The following is a 12,833-nucleotide window of genomic DNA, read 5'->3' on the forward strand; positions in this document are numbered from 1 at the left end:
TATGAAAAAAGATATTAATAAACATTATATTGCCACTTCCCACCCACCTCTCCGACTAAACAGGAAGCACCTGGCAGGTAGAGGCCTGTTTTACACCCTGTGGACAACCCCCTTCCCCACACCCACTCTCTTGTTCCTTCATTCACAAATATTTATTAAACACTGATGTAGGTGCCAGGGACCCAGATTGAAGGCCTGAGGCTCATCCCTTTGGGGCATCAGCTACTAAAACCTCCTAATTGAGCCTCTGACTGATCTACTGGGTTCCCAAAGGTGAAATTCCCCTACTGCATCCCAGGAGGGGGTAGCAGGTGCCTGTCCTGGAAAGAAGAAGCCATAAGATACATGTTTAATTCCCCCTTCTTCTTTCCCTCAGTACTCGGGGTGTGTGGAGCCCATGGAAAATTCACAGGCAGGACCAAGAATCTCCACGGAGGAGCCAGCTCAGGCTCCATTCAAGGGAATCCCTGCCACCCAGAGTGTACCTGTGGCCTGGGATACTCATCCAAGGCCACCAATGTGAACAGGACTGGGCAAGCGGAGTCGCCCACCAACTAGAGCCTCTCTCTCTCAGATTGGTCTGGAATGTCTCTCAGCTTTCTGGACAACTGACAAAGACATCAGGCTGGGACCACAGAGCCAAGATTCCAAAGAGAAAATTCCAAGGCAAGTCTCTCAAGGGTTTCCAAAGATTTGTTTCCTCACTTCCCCCAACTCCCATCTGCTCTACGCTAGAGTCTTCCCCTTCCTTCAATCTAATTTCATGCCTCCCAGACTCCTGCCTTTGGTCCTGACATCCTCTAGGCCTGGAATACCCTGTTCCCAGCACCCACTCAAATCCTACCCACCCGGTTCCAATGCTACCTCCTCCAGGAAGTCCTCCTGTGTCTCTCTGTCTCTCTCTCTCTCTGTCTCTCTCTATATATATCTTTGAACACCCAAGTTCAGATCTTCCCTGGGCTATATTCAGGGCTTTGGCTTCAGAAGTGAGACAAGCCTGGTTGGGTTCATAACTGGCTCTCCCTTTTCCATCTGAAGGACCTTAGGCAGGGTGGCCTCCTGCTTCCTGCTGGACTGCCCTTGCTCCTGCCCTGACCAAAGACTGGACCTTCTCCCTTGGGCAGTCCAAACTTCATATGAATTTCTCTTATCTTAATTAGGTCTCTGCCTATACTTCAGAGGAAGTCTCAGCGAACTTTTTCTGTTAAGGACCAGAGATTAAATACCTTAGACTTATCAGGGAAATGCAAGTTAATACTACATTGAAGCCAGATCAGTGGCATACACCTGTAACCCTAGCTCAGGAGACTGAGGCAGAAGGATCCCAAGTTCAAGGCCAGCCTGGGCAACCCAATGAGACCCCCTTCTCAAAAAACAAAATAGTAACAGCAGCAGCGACAACAAAAAAATACAATAAAAAATATAATCCCACTCCAGGTAAAATGACTTTATTTCTTCTCCTTCTCTTCTTCCTCTTCCTCTTTTTCTTATTCCTCTTCCTCCTCTCCCACTGTCTTAGCTTTCTTCTTTTTTTGGTACTGGGGATTGAACCCAGAGGAGCTTTACTACTGAGCTATGTCCCCAGCCCTTTTTATTTTTTGTTTTGAGACAGGTTCTCACTAAATTGCTCAAGCTGGTCTTGAACTTGAGATCCCACTGCCTCAGCCTCCCAAGCAGCTGGAATTATAAGCATGCACACCACACCCAGCTTACAATGGTTATTATTAAAAAAGGAAATAAAATAAAATAAGGGCTGGTGATGTAGTGCAATGATAGAGCACTTGCCTAGTATGTGCAAGACCCAGGGTTGGGTCCCCAGCACTACAAAAGAAAAGCATCATGCTATGTTTATTGGGCCAGAGATGTGGCTCAGTGGGAGAGCACTTGTCTAGTGTGAGGCCCTGGATCTTATCCTCAGCACCACCAAAAAAAAAAAAAAAAAGATCTAACACATGCTGGCAAAGACATAGAGAAAAAACAACCCTTATACATGGTTGGCAAGAATGTAAATTAGTACTGCCCCTATGGGAAACAGTATGAAGGTTTCTCAAAAAAACTAAAAATAGAGCTATCATCAATTCAGCTATACCTTTTAGGGTGTACATTCAAAGGAAATTAAATCAGCTCATAAAAGAGACACCTGCATACCCATATTTACAGAGGCATTATTCACAATAGCCAAGATACGAAATCTGCCTAGGTGCCCACCAACACCTGAATGAACGCAGAAAATAGGGTATATTCTGTAGCACACATCTGTAATAATCCCAGTTGCTCAGGAGGCTAAGGCAGGAGGATTACAAGTTTAAGGCCGGCCTCAGCAACTCAGCAAGGCCTGGAGCAACTTAGTGAGATCCTGCATCAAAAGAAAAAAGAAACAAGGGCTAGGGATGTGGCTCAGTGTTTAAGCGCTTCTGGGTTCAGTCCCCAGGACTAAAAAGAAAAAGAAAAGAAAATATGGTATATACACACAATGGAGTATTATTCAGCCATAAAAGAAGAATGAAATTCTGTCATTTGCAGGAAAATGGATAGAACTGGAGGACATGAGTTGAGTGAAGTAAGTCAGACCCAGAACAACACAAACATGGCATGTTTTCTCTCAGATGCGGAAACTAAAAAAAAATATTAAAAAGATAACCTGAAAGCAGAAGAGGGACTGGAAAGGAGGTCAGAGGACCTGTGGGGAGAGAGGGGAGAAGGGATAGTGGACATGATCAACACACAATATGTACATATGTAGAAATGTCACAGTGAAACCCATTAATTTGTACAATTAATATCGTTAATAAAAGTAATCACACAAAAAGAATCTTCAGACTTTTTGGGCCAAACTGTCTTTTTACAACTACTCAACTCTGCCATTATAGCACAGAGCAAGCAAATACAACAAAGAAGCATAGCTTGCATCCCAGTTAAACTATTTTGGGACACTAAAATTGAACGCAGGAGCACTCTACTACTGAGAGACATCCCCAACCCTTTTTTATTTTCACACAGGGTCTTGCTAAGTGGCTTGGGCTGGCCTCGAACTTTTTTATCCCCCAGAGTAACAGGCATGAGTTTATTAGAAAGGATAGGAAAGGGGTAAAGGGTTCACTCTCAACAGAGAGAGAGAGAGAGAGAGTGGATCCTCTCTAGAGAGGAGAAGAACCTGGCCTCTAACTTTGGATCCTCCTGCCTCAGACTCCTGAGTCGCTGGGATTATAGATGTGTGCCACAACATCCAGCACTTTTCTTATTTTGATTTTTTTTTCTAAATCATGGAAAAATATGAGAACTCTTCATAGCTTACTGACCACAGGATAACAGGCACTCGACTAGGCCCATGGGCTGCAGTTTCCTGAGTCTCACTTTCAAGGCCTGTCCAGTTCTTCCACGTCTTCCCCAAGAGCATCCTCTGGCCTAAACTTGGTTCTGGAGCCTGTGATTCAGCCTCAGCAGTCAGTTTGCAAAGCCCCGATGGTTCCAGGGGTCAACCTGGGTGCCAGGGGTACAGAAAGGAGTGACGCAGCCAGCCTGCTCTCAAGGAACTTCTAATCCAGTGGGAAGATGGAGGATTCTAGTAAAGGTTGGGGAAGGTCAGCCTCGTGAGATAGACCTTACCTTTCCCAATGAATAAACAGTTTCTGTACGATTTGCCTTGAGAATGTATAAGGAGAACAGTGGCACCCTAGGAGAAGAAATGTGCTGGGAAAGATTTCAGGGAAGAAATGGCATTAGAGGTGGACTTAAAGGAATAGGAACTTCAGAACTGAACTTGTGTCCTTCACTGTTTCTTCCAGTGAAAGGGGCCCCTCTGGCTTTGGTACAAAAACCTTGAGGGGCTGGGCACCCTGGCACATGCCTATAATCCCAGTGGCTGGGGAGGCTGAGGAAGGAGGATTGTGAGTTCAAAGCTAAGGGGCTGGGGAGATAGCTCAGTTGGTAGAGTGCTTGCCTGTCAAGCACAAGGCCCAGGGTTCAATCCCCAGCACCGAAAGGGGGTGGGGGAAAAAAAAGCTAGCCTCAGCAACTTAGTGAGGCCCAAAGCAACTCAGCAAGACCCTGTAAATAAAAAATAAAATATAAAAAAGGGGATGTGGCTTAGTAGTTAAGCGCCCTTGGGTTCAATCCCCATAACAACAACAACAAAAAAAAACCTTGAGGACTGACTGAGGCTGGGGGTGTGGGGGTGTGGGGGTGTGGTGTGGCTCAGTGGTAGAGTGCTCGCCTAGCATTCATGAGACCCTGGGTCCCATCCCCAGCACCACAAAAAGAAAAGAAAAAAGAAAAAAATCACCAAAACCTTAAAGTCTGATAGCTATACCCCACCCCGACACACCCAAGATGGTGAGCTCCTGGGGACAGGGACAGATCCTTAGCACACAAAGAGTATTTTGATAATTGCTTGCAGAGACTAAATTGAAGATAGGATCAGAGAAGAGGATGACAAAAACTTCTAATTGATCCACATAGATCAGGTAGTTCCTTCTTTTTTATCCAGCTCCACTGGCTGCAGAACACTTCCCAAGGGGTGTGCCGTCCATCTTGAGCAGCCCCTTAGAGGGGAGGCCTCATTCTGGAGGAATGTTGCTGCCTTCTGACTTCCTGGAAATGGTAAAGCAGGGACTATTAAAACAGGCCACTGAGCGCATGCGTGCACACACTCCTCTCTCCTTTGACAGTTACTTCCTGCCTCTTCACTGGGTCCCTCACTTCCCTGCTGAGAAAGATGGGGGGCCCCTTGCACTTGGAAGCTGGGCATCCCAAGAGCCACTGCCTCTAAGCGGGCACACTCAGAACCTTGGCTCAGCAGTCACTGATGATTCCCTAAGACAGCCTCATGCAGAAGTGGGAGAGGGTGTTGGTACAGTCAGGATGGCTGGAAGGAGCTCCCCACCTCACCCCACCCCACCTGCTTTGTCCTGTATCCAGCAGTCAGGCCAGACTGGTCTACCTGAGGGGAGTTCCCAGCTTACTGGAGCTCAGCCCCGCCCTCCTCCTCCCATCAACAGCCTTCCTTGTTGAATGTGGATGTCTTTGACCCTGAAGATGGCCCAGCACTGCCCAGCACACCCAACTCACATCCAAACCTCAGCCCATATACTGGGAGCCAGAGGTCTCAAGTGAAAGACGTAAGACAAGGAGGGTGTGGGGGGATGTCCAGTCACAAAGGCCTTGCACCAGCCCGTGAGGATACACACAGAGGCCCGAAAGGCACTGGATAAGCCAGGTGCAGTGGCACAGACCAGACCTGTAGCTACTCAGAAAGCTGATGTGGAAGGATCACTTGATCTGAGGAGTTCAAGGTCAGTCTGGGCAACATAGAAAAGAGCTTGTGCCTGTTAACTCAGCATTTAGTACACATTAGTCCCAATCCCCTCGCTCCTTCAAGGTAGATTATTATCCCCATTGTACCAATGAGGAAGCTGAGACTTCGACTTAGATTAACTGATTTACCCAGGTCCAAAGCCAGTCAGGAGCACAAACAGAATTTGAACCTGGGGTCTGTCTGTGTACAAACCCATCCCAGGTGATCCAAGAGTTAGACTTAGGTTATGTCAGGGCTTTATTAACAATTTCTTTGAAATACCAGGATAAAAGTCAAATCTTGCCTAAACCTCCTCTTATTTATGTAGTGTATGTTCTTTTGACTTTTAATTGTATGAGGGGTGAACACAATAATCTAACAATACATAGAACAACCTCTAGAAATTCTAATGCAGGGCTGGAAACAACTCAGTGGTAAAGTATTTCCCCCCAGCATACACAAGGGCCCAAGTGCCCTGGGTTCAGTCCCCAGATCCCCGGTACCACAAAGAGAGAGAGAGAGAGAGAGAGAGAGAGAGAGAGAGGGGTTCTAAGCCAATTTCATACATTGCTTCTTTTTTTCCTTTTAACTCTTTATCTTTGTTATATATACTACACACACATACACAAACATATATACCTCTAGTATATTTTGCAACAAAATTTTGAACCAAACATTTACAATTCTGCAATGTGAATATACCTGGATGTCTTTGATTGTTTATAAACACCATACAATGTTTTTTTGTTTTTTGTTTTTTGTGCGGTGCTGGGGATTATGCTTGCAGGGCAAGCACTCTACTGACTGAGCTATCTCCCCAGCCATACACTGTTTCTTAAAGTACCTGTTCTCTGGGACATGCCAGGATGAAGTTTCTTTGGGTCTTGATACATTCAGTGCTCATATTTGTGTAAACAAAGGTGAAGGAATTAATGTACATGCAGAAGGGCTGTAGTAGCCTGTCTATATGAATACGTACTATCTCACCCAGGATGCACAAGAAACAACATCTTGGCTTTCCCCAGGAAGGCACAATGATTTCCAGGGGACAGAGATATGAGAGAGATCGTAAAATATCACTGGGGCTGGGGATGTAGCTCAGTCTTAGAGCACTTGCCTAGCAAGCCTGAGGTCCCACATTCCATCCCCAGTACCAGAAAGGAGAAAAGAAAAGAAAAAAATCCCCAAATCCCCAGCATTGCAGATTAAAAAATAAAAAAATTAATAAAATTTCATTATAGAGCATTATGACTGTGTTTGTTTATCTGGTGCTTTTGGTAGTGGGGATTGAACCCAGGGGTGATTTATCCCTTAGTTGTGTCCCCAGTCCTTTCTATTTTTATTTTTTTATTTTGAGACAGGGCCTCCCTAAGTTGCCCAGGCTGGCCATGAACTGGTTGGTGATCCTTCTACTGCAACTCCTGAGTAACTGGAATTCCAGGAGTGCACCACCAAGCCAAGTTGATGTTTGAATTTGGTACCACGTGGATACCCATTCAATAAACAAATAAACGTTTTATATTCCCAACCTGGTTTTAAGTCGAAGTGATATAAAACATGAATTTAATAGCTTTTATTTTCAACTCTGCAGACCTAGCTCAGACAAGAAAAACAAAGGTCTGGTTACCAGAAGGACAGTGAAAAAACAAAAGACCCAAATACAGTTTGGTCACCAAATGACCACAGAATAAGGATCCAGCCTGCAAAGCCACAAGGGATCAGAGAAGCTGGGGATGGAACTGAGAGAAAGTAATAGATACACTGGGCTGGTGAGGGATGGGGGCCCCCAGAGACCCAGCCCCCTCCACAGGAGTTGCTTGACTGGGCCAGGATATTTAAAAGGAGAGGAGGGGAGTCTGGGGTTCCCTGCCCTGTCATGCACCAAGAAGTCAAAAGAGAAGAGAGAAGGTGGCACAATGGAAAACAATGTCCACCAGCCTCTGGGCCTCGGTACTCACAATCCCTAGTATGTTAGGGTCACCTCCCCAACCTGATCCTGTTTCTTGGTCTATAAAATGAAGGGTTTGGCCCAGATAGATCTGTAAGTGCCTCACAGTTCTAATCTTCTCAGATTTGATGGCGGCAGCCTTCTGAAAACATGCATAAAATAGATTAGTTTTAGTAGTAGTAAAAACCAAACTGAAAATCAGATTTATCATTTTAATTAAATATACTTTACATTCTCAATTTCTAGGGAGCAAAATGCTTCCCCCCACCCCATCAGTTTTCTCTTTGTGGGAGACATTCATGTCTGATGAGCAATTTAAGAAAATGTGGAACCACCCCCTAAGAAGATACACAATTAACAAGACCTTAACAGGTACTTCCTAACAGAAAAGCGAGACTGACTCGTAGGAGGTAAAGAGAAACAGAGAGGAAATATCAAGGAGGAGAGGGTGGGTCAGATGGGGTCAGAAAATTTGAGGACTGGGAATCAGGTTGATAAGAACAACTGGTAACTAGGTGGATTGTGCCTGCCCTGCCTGTAGTCCCAGCTACTTGGGAGGCTGAACTTGACCCCAGGAGTTCAAGCCAGCCTAGGCAACATAGCAAGACTCTGTCTCTAAACATATTCAAAATACATTAATTTATTTTAATACATTTAATAATTTTAAAATTTTATTTTAAAAATAAATTTTTAAAACAAATTATTTATTTTAAGAATAAACACTTTAAAAAATAAGATAAAAATAAAAGATAGAAGAAAATAAAAGAACAATTTGCTACTGTCCCTCTACTCACCTCGGAAGCCGCTACCCCTGGAGCTGGTAGAAACTTGGACTCGGAATCTAGAAGTGGGAGCTTGGTGTCCTCACCCACTTGGGCTGTCATAAAGCTAACTGCTCTCTGAACTCTACAGTGCTCAACTATAAAGTGGAACTACCCATGCCCACTTTGGGGAATGCAGTAAGATAAGGTATCTGAAAAGGTTTAGGGAAACAATGAATTATAAGCTCCTGTGCAAACATCGTGTTTTGGAATCTCAAATTGGGATTCAGGATGCCTGGTCCCCTTCCGATTAGGTATTGTGTCCTCCCAGCATGTGTCCCTGTAATGAGCTTCCTTTCTGCTACCTTCTCCTCCCCCCAGGTCCCTATGGACCAGGAGCATCATTTCCTGGGCTCTGGGCTCTGTGGCCCCAGATTGTAAATTAAACAGTGACTGTACACTTGAGGTTGCCAGCAGGATACATGGGAATGAACAGAAGAAATAAATCTATAAGAGCAGTTCCCTAAATTACAGGAATGTCCCAAGTCTCTGGGGCAACCAGGGGCTAGAATGATACAGGAAAGAGTGAAAGAGTTCTGGGTTGTTTCGTTGAAGATGGGGGAACCTCAGAAAAAAAAGCCAGGAATCGCCCAACATCACCACCATTTCTCCAAAAAGATTCCGGAAAGAGTCAAGTCCCCAGGCTCCTGCCAGCTGTAGGGTTCCCTGTCCTTGCCTGAGCAAACTGAGTGTCCACTAGGTTGCTCATTATTTCTGATGACAAGAGCAAATATAGACACTCTCGAAGAGCTGAGGAGAGACTAAGTGGAATAAATGACATTTAATCTTTAAAGAGAGAAATTGCCTTCCCTCCACAGAGCCCCGCCCAGCAGGAACTGTAGCCCTTCATAATTCAAGTTCGCACTTAATTAAAAAGGGGAGCATCCTGGACTCTGCCCAACTGGCTCAGACTCCATTCTAATTCTTCAAACTGTTGACATTTGTCTGTTTGTCTCTCTTTGACAGAAAGGGAAAAAAATCAAAAGAAAAAAAATTCTTATATCCTGCAGCTTTCAAAGAGGGCCTGTCTTTGAGCTGTGGTACTTCTTCTAGAAGCAGAGAGGGCTGAAATCTAAACTAACAGAGAGACCCAAAAGGACAAAAAAAGGCTTTGCATTTTCAGAGGAGTCCTGAGCTACTGCAGGCAGTAAATGTGAAAAGCTGAAGTCACTGGCACCTTCTAAAAATAAAATTTGCTTTCTGCAGGGCACCCTTGGTCTCTGGCCGCCCAGAGTTAGGCTTACCCTTTCCTCTTGAGATAACATTCCAGACGAAAGGAGGACACATTTATTCAGCCTTGTTTAAAAATATTAAAGTGTATCACATTAGGTGGGTGTCTTTTTTTTTGGCGGAGAGTACTAGGGATTGAACTTAGGAGTACTCGGCCACTGAGTCACATCCCAGTCCTATTTTGTATTTTATTTATAGACGGGGTCTCATTGAGTTGCTTAGCGCCTAGCTTTTGCTGAGGCTGGCTTTGAACTTGAGATCCTCCTGCCTCAGCCTCTCAAGCCACTGGGTTTATAGGCCTGCACCACCACACCTGGCTCCACATTAGGTTTTTAACAAGTTTCAATTATAGCTCCCCAAAAGGTTTCACTACCTCCCTCTGAAGAAAAGAATCCTAAAATCAGCCCTTCCTTCCGAGGCTGGGGATATAGCTCAATTGGTAGAGTGCATGTCTCACGTGCATAAGGCCTTGGGTTCAATCCCAGGCACTGAAAAAAAAAAAAAAAAAAAAAAAAAAAAAAAAATCAGCCCTTCCTAGGAATTGGCTTGGCCCCACAGAAGTCATTGTGTTCATCATTCTACCCCTGGGAATGTCAAACTGTCACACACAGATGGAGGGCTCTCAAGGGAACCAGAACCTCTGATTTCAGATTTTGGATTGCTGACTGCCAGGAAGATCCCTCAGGAGTCGGGCTCCTCCTGTTTCTCCCAAAGCTCTTGGGGACACCTCACCACTGCACCACCCAAGGGAAAGAGAATCCTCACCTGTCGTTTTGTTCTGTTTTATTTTTGGTATTGGGTATTGAACCCAGGAGCATTTTACCACTAAGCTACATTCTTCTCCCTTTTCAAAAAAAAAAAAAAGTTTTTTTTTTTTGGTACCAGGGATTGAACCCAGGGGTGTTTAACCAGTGAACCACATCCCCAACCCTTTTTTGTAATTTATTTAGAGAGAAGGTCTCACTGAGTTGCTTAGGGCCTTGATAAATTGCTGAGGCTGACTTTGAACTTGCCATCCTCCCACCTCAGCCTCCTGAGCTGTTGGAACTACAGGTATGCACCACTTTGCCAGGCAATTTTTTTTTTTTTTTTTTTTTTTTTGAGACAAGTTCTCCCTGAGTTGCTGAGGTTGGCCTTGAATGAATTTGTGATCCTCCTGCCTCAACCTCCTGAGCAGCTGAGATTATAGGCATGGGCCATGGCACACAGACAAGAACCCTCATCTTTAGGAATTTTCTCCAGAGATTGCTCTCCTCTACCAGGGTGTGCTGGTGAACTGACCAAGATATTAGCTGTACCTGTATTCTTCTGTGGCTCAATATGTTCCCCGCTGGTGGGCTGGAGGGAGGGTCCCCTGTTCTGTGAGGTCTCAAGAGATCTCTGGTTAATTGGAAGGTGAAACAGAACAAGGGAAGCAATTTCTTTACCTCCCTCCCAAGAGAATTCTCCCATGGTACTACTTTTCCCACAGTGTTTAAAGCCATATACTTTGGCAAGATATTTATAAAGACATCAGTGTTAAAAAATACTAGGGCAGTGATTTCTAGCCTGGGAGTTGGGGTGGTGGATTACAGATGACCTGACAAGAATCTATGAACCTTCTGTTCAGAAAAAATGGACACACACACACACACACACACACACACGAGTAAGGCAGGAGTTAGTTTCAGGGTGTGCACATCCCAAGTTCAGAACCCCTGTACTTTAGAGGGTACAATGTAAAAGTGGGATACTAAGAAAAGGACAAAAGGAAATTCGAGTGACTTTTTTTTTTTTTTGGATGGTCCTAACCCACTGGTCCATGGGAAGGACATAAAACTTCTCCACCCCCACCATCAGACCCTGATGTTTGGTTCATCCCCCTCATGACAGCTTCAGTCTGAGAGACACAAAAGGGACATCATTCTCTGATGCTTGCCTAGGGACAGATGGCTTCTCTGATGGCTCCTAAGTCACCTTATTGTTTGATCCAAATGCCTAAAGGGGCTGGCTTCTTCTTCTTTGTCTTCTTTTGTGGTACAGGGGATTGAACCCAGGAGTGCTCTACTCCTGAGATATATCCCCAACATTTTATATTTTGTTTTGAGATGGGGTCTTGCCAAGTTTCTGGAGCTGGATTTGAACTTGGAATCCTCTTACCTCCAGAGTAGCTGGGATTAGAAACAGCCTCCACAGACCTGGTTTCCTCTCCCTTCTCATTCTTGTGCTCCGATATCTCAGCTTCTGGAAGCAAGCCACAGGCTGCCTTTGTGTGGACATTTGCTTATGTATAGCCCACATTTACATTTTATAACAGATTCCAGGGAAACAAGTCAGAGCCCAACCCCCAATCTACCAGAGGGAAGAAAGCATTTACCTGTGTGACTCCTGCCAAAGGTAGATTGGAGAGCTTCGGGGAGTGTGTTGTGTCCAGGAGGGGACTGTGAACATCCTGCACCTGGGTGTATCCGCGTGTAGGCTTGGGCTCAGGCATGTCCTCTGTCTGGTCTGCATGCCTATGCTTCTGTTTGGGGTGGGGGTGGGGTGGTCCTCAGTCTATTGTGTGGGCCTTGGGGTGTGTAGTTGCAGCGTCTCTGTCTACTTATTTGTAAAATGAGGATGGCAGTCAGCACTTAACCTCACAGGATCACTGGAAGGTTGTGAGTCAATGCAGGTCTTGTGCTTACAGCAAAGCATGGCATTTAAGGCTCCCTGGGTAAATGTCAGTCACTGTGACATGATTCCCAAATCTCTATTCTTTCCTCTACCCAACTACCTTGGGCCATGGAGGAGACTTGAAAGCTCCCCTTGGAGAGGTCATGGCTCCAAGACCGGGTGTACTCTCTCACTCAATCTGCATGCTAAGCCAGAGACTTGGGGAACTAGGTCCTTCAGCCTCTGCCAGGCCTGGGGAGGATGGGGAATGTGGGGTGGGGGTGGGGGCTGCAGGGGCACTCTGCAGGACACCAGGCCCTCCAGAGAAATGAAAGAACTCAAAATTAGAGGGGCACCCCTAAAGAGACCCCAGCTGGTGTACCCAATGCCTACTCAGGGACTCATTGAAATCTTCATTGTCATGGAGACCACATCGAGCTGATTTCCTGGAAGAACCCTCTGTCCTCCTCCCCCACTCCTCTTGGCCTCAGGACTAACTACTCCCTAAACTGGTTCCATCCAGCCCAAAGCTGGGATTTGCTTGGGCTTGTCTCTCTTTCCTTAGGAAGGGTTCCTGCTAAGCTCCATTAGTTTGGGCTTTATTGAGCACGTTCACCAAACAAGCATTTCATGCAAACCGCATGAATGCAAAGAAGGGTCAGAGGCTTAAGAAACAAGTAAGCTCTGCTCTCCTCCAGGCCCTGGAGAACTCTCCATGCACAGGGATGTCTACGCCACGAAGCAGAAAAGAAGACAGCCGCACCTGAGTTATAGATGAGAATGCTTACGGAACTGACTCAGGCTGTCGTGAAAGGCTTATTGGAGGGAAGGGACAGCAGACATGGGCCTTAAACAACATTTCAGCAGAGAAGAGAGGGGAATTAATTTTATATGCCCAAGGTGATCT

Source organism: Sciurus vulgaris (assembly GCF_902686455.1).
Source record: "Sciurus vulgaris genome assembly, chromosome: 3".
In the NCBI taxonomy this organism is placed as follows: Eukaryota; Metazoa; Chordata; class Mammalia; order Rodentia; family Sciuridae; genus Sciurus; species Sciurus vulgaris.